This window comes from Heterocephalus glaber, unplaced genomic scaffold, assembly GCF_053883595.1.
Source record: "Heterocephalus glaber isolate CG9 unplaced genomic scaffold, H.glaber_assembly_v1.0 deba00001447, whole genome shotgun sequence".
Classification (NCBI taxonomy): domain Eukaryota; kingdom Metazoa; phylum Chordata; class Mammalia; order Rodentia; family Bathyergidae; genus Heterocephalus; species Heterocephalus glaber.
Genome location: NW_028258299.1, coordinates 7,554,555 through 7,559,403, shown reverse-complemented (window position 1 = coordinate 7,559,403; position 4,849 = coordinate 7,554,555).

Below are 4,849 nucleotides of genomic sequence, written 5' to 3'. Positions count from 1 at the left end.
GCCGGCGTGTCCCAAGCCGATGACATAAGAGCCTCCGGGCTTCCGCTGCATCATGGGAGTTGTAGTTTCTGAGGGCGCGGACTACAGCCGGGAGGGTAGGGCTGGGCGGGGCTGGGCCTCCAGCTGTCAAGAGGCAAGAAAATAGTCGCGCGGATTCCAGGTTCCCCTATTTGGCTTGTTGCCCCAGAATCTGCCAGCTCCAGAATCGGAACTTGAATCTTGTGATTTTTTGCAGAGAAGCGCCCTCAAGAGGACCAGGGAGATAGGGGAGTAACTCATCCAGGGAGACAGGCAACCCAGAACCCAGAACCGGCTGCCCTTCAGTTGCCTTTATGGACAGCAGCAGCAGCATACCAGGCTCAGAGGGTGACTGCCCAAGCTCACATGTCAGTCATTGGGCACCTCATTATGTGCCAGAAACTAGGAGACAGCAGGAGACGGCCTCAGCAGGGAGCCTGGGCTGGCACACGGGGCACCGGCCACTGTTGAGTGGCTATTGAGTCCGCACAATGCAGGAGGTGCAAACTGAGATGTGCCCTAAGACTTGCTGTGAAAAAGAATGTGAACCATCTCGTTAGTATTTCTATGTTGATGGCATGTTTAAATTATATTTTGGATAAATTGGGTTAAATAATATAATTATCTAAATGTTCACCTTTTTCTTTTTACTTTTAAAAATGTGGCTACTAATCCAGGCGTGGCGGCATATGCCTGTAATCTCAGCACTCCAAGAGGCTGAGACAGGAAGATTGCAAGTTCAAGCCCAGCCTGGGAATCTAGTAATATCCTATCTCCAAAGGCCTGGGGATGTAGCTCAATGAGAAGGGGCTGGGTTCAATCCCCAATACTCCAAACACAAAAATGTACGTACTAGAAAATTTTAAATTACATAGTTGCTTGCATTTGTTACCCACGTTGTATTTCTATTGAACAACATTGTGTAGTTAGATAGTTAGACATAAATGGGCTTGGGGGACCAAAGGGGAGTCCAAAATAGCATGCTTTGCCAGTTAAGAAACAAAGACTTCGTGGCCGGGGATTCAGCTCAGTGGTTCCAGTGCCTGCCTCACAAGTGCAAGGTCCCGAGTTCGATCCCTGGTACCAAAAAAAAAAAGAAAGAAGAAAAGAAACAAAGACTTCGCTGGAGATTTAGCTCAGTGGTGCCGGCACCGGCGCCTGCCTCAAAAGCACAAGGTCCTGAGTTCGATCCCCGGTACCAAAAAAGAAAAAGAAAAAGAAAAGAAACAAAGACTTCAATGTATAATACATTTATAATCATTTCTTAGGTCTCAAACCTAAAGCAATCCCAAAGAGTGCAGTCCCATTATGCACATCCCTACTGATACCTGGGCACCTGGCCATCTAGTTCCAAGCAAGAAACACAGCACTCCTGGCTGTCATAGCCTATAGCCCAGTGATATCAGGAAAGGAAATGTTCTTTAAAGACCCTCCAGGCTTGGGCTGAGACTTGGTTTAAATTAAGGACTTAGTGTAGTGGAGCACACCTACAATCCCAGCACTTGGGAGGCTGAGGCAGGAGGATCACAAGTTCAAGCCCAGCCTTGGCAATTTATCAAGATCCTGTCTCAAAAGAAGGGCTGGAGATGTAGCTCAGTGGGAAGGCTCTGAGTTCAATCCCCAGTACTACAAAAAAATATATTTTGTAAATTTTTCCTATAAGTTTCTCTATAAGGCCACTGAAGTAACACTGACCATCCAAAAAGGACAGGAAGACATTCTGCAATTCCAAAGTAACTTTTAAGTAAAATGTTAATAAGCATTGCTGATAATTATCTTACTTCCCTGAACCCCAGGGGTAACTCAGTTTCAGGCTGGCTTTAAACTCACTATGTAGCCCAGGGTGGCCTTGAACTCACAGCGATCCTCCTGCCTCAGCTTCCCAACTGCTGGGATTACAGGTGTGTGCCACCATGCCTGGCTCACCTATGTGTCTTGACTTCATTCATTCATCAAGGGCACAAAGAACCTAGGACCAAGAAAGTGAGGGGTCAGTCCCTCACTGTGACAGGACCCAGCTTCCTGGTGACAGCCCTGCCCCAAATCCAGGGTAAAATCTAGCCAAAGAGCCTCAGAAGGTAAATCAGTGCTCTGGGGCCTGTCCTGGGAAGTGGGTCAAAGGGAGCTGACTCTCACCACCCTCAGGGGAGCCTCCTGTTATCTGAATAGACAGAGGGGCCACACCCAGACTCTGCCTGCAGGTGTGACCAAGCCTGGGAGGTAGCATTTACCAGGGCCTCAATTACCAGCTGTCTCAGACTGCCACTGTTTTCTTCTTCATAATCTCCAGCCTCCCTGGGACTCTCAGAGGGCAGGAACCATGAATTCCATTTCCTTTCACCAACAGAATCTTGCCCAAGTCAGGTGGAAGCCTGAAGGTTCTCTGAACATCTTTCCTGTCCATTCTCTCTTCTCTAAACTTCCCTGCAAGCATTGGCTCAGGCCCTGGTCATGAATTCCACTTGTCATCAGAAAAAGGTAAGTTTTACAGTTAACAACCCCAGGGTAGGGTATAGCTCAGTGGTAGAACATGTGGTTAGCATGCTCAAGGCGAGGCCTTGAATTCAATCCCCAGCACACCCCACAAAAACAAAATAAACTCTGACACACACACATACACACACACACCAGCTCAAGAACCTTGTTATGGTTTAGATCTAGAATGCCTCCCATGACCGGGGATTTAGCTCAGTGGTTTCACCACCTGCTGCATAAGCGCAAGGACTGGGAGTTCGAACCCCCGTTCCCAATAAATAAATAAATAAATAAATAAATAAATAAAATGTCTCCCAAAAGTCTCCCATGTTCAGTGTCAGGACTTATGGGGGTGGATTGGACCCAGGGGGATGTGATACTCTTCAGTGGATTGACCACACTCAGTTCATGGCTGAATGTGCTATTAGGAGGCGGGGCCTGTTTGGAAGAGGAGTGTCACTGAAGGTCACTGAAGGTGACTCCTTCCCTCTCTCTCTGCTTCCTGGCTGCCTACGTTGAGCAGCTTTCCTCCGCCAGGCCCTTCTACCTTGCACTGTTTCTGCTTTGGAGCCAGTCTACTATGGACTGAACCCATCGGCAACTGTGAGCTAAATAAACTTCTCCTTTAAGGTATAAGTGTCAAGTAATTCATCCCAATGACAGGAAAATGACTACTATAAATGTCCAAGAAAAAGATTAGCCATGGTGGCTTCTGGAAAGAGGAACTGGGCAGTTTGGAGTAAGAAAGAGAAATGAAGATTTATGCTATTTGAACTCATCTTGAGCCAATTTTGAAAAACAAAACACTTAAAAACCTTTAGAAAGCAAACATCCAACCTCAAATGACTCCAGTCGTCTCCCAAGTTATGCCCAACTCTCCTTAGCCTGGTGCAATGGTTTGAATGTGTCACCCATGCTTTCCGATGTCGCAGACTCACTCCCAAGTCTTAGAGTAATGGCATTCATAGGTGGGGCCTTTAAGAAAAGGGCTGGATGAGGTCCTGAAGGGGAGACTCCCGTGAGGGAACTGGAGGAAGACAGATACAAGCCAGCTCACTCCCTCTGCTCACCAAGTGGTTCCAGCCACCATATAGAGGTGCAGGAAGGAGCCCCTCATTAGACACGGGCACCACGCACTTGGACTTCCCAGCTGGCACAACCATGAGCCTCTAGCGCCTCTTTGCCTGTTGGAAACTTGCCCTATCCAAAGCCCAGCCTATGTGACATTGGGTTTCCTCAGCCTCAGTACCTTTTGGGCTGGATGACTCCTTTCTGGGTGGTGGTGGAGGGCTGCCCTGGGCCCTGCAGGATGCTCAGGATCATCCCTGGCCTCTGTCTGCTAGACCCCAGTAGCATCCCCCTCCCCAGTGGTGACCACCACAACCAACACTGCTTTCAGATCTGGCCAAATGTCCCCTTGGGGTCAAGATCCTTCTCAATTGAGAGCATTGGGTTATGCTGGATGACTAGTGGCCTCTGCTCCTCTCCCACTTGTTCTTATATCACTGTGACAATGATCAGAGCTCACAGTGAGGTGCATTTAGTTTCTTCCCCCTCATCCCCACCTGGTACAGGGGATCAAACTCAGGACCTTGTGCTTGCTAGGCAGGTGTGGTGCTACTGAGCTAAATCCCCAGCCCTATTTAGTTCTTTTTGTCCCTGCCTCCCCACACTGCTAGTTACCAGTGGCCTGGTGGCAGGGATCTGTCAAGAGCCATTCTACCTAAATTTGGGGGAAAAAAATTATTTCATAATTAAAGTACCATTATAGCTCTCCAAGGCCAATGTCACCTTGCCTGTGGGCCAGATATGTCATGCAGAAACATAACTCCATTTTGCCTCTGGTCACAAGTTGAGGCCTCATGGTCCCCTGATAATGTGACACTCAAGGGCAAGTGTACATCAGAAGAAGACATCCTGGTTCTTGGAGAACTGAGTCATGATAAAAAAGGAGAAAGGGGGCGGGGATTTAGCTCAGTGGTTCCGCAGCCTGCCTCACAAGTGCAAGGTCCCAAATTCAATCCCTGGTACCCCCCCAAAAAAACAGATATCAAAAAGAAGAAAGGTTTCACCTGGGGGAAGGACAAATTCTTTATTAGCCTGTTATCTTGTCCCACCTACTATTGTAAGAAGGTTCTGCTTACCACCTTCATCAACATAAGGTCCTCATCAGCAGAAGATCCTCATCAACATAGGATTACCATAGAATTACTGCTGTCTCCTAAGTCATCTGATGCCCTCCATTTACTGGGTGCACCCAATGCTGGCTAGCTAGCTCAGGGTCTTCCTCTTTGCCCACTCTGAGGCACTCATCTCGCGGCCCCCACATACTTTGAAATTATACAACTCTCTGTTG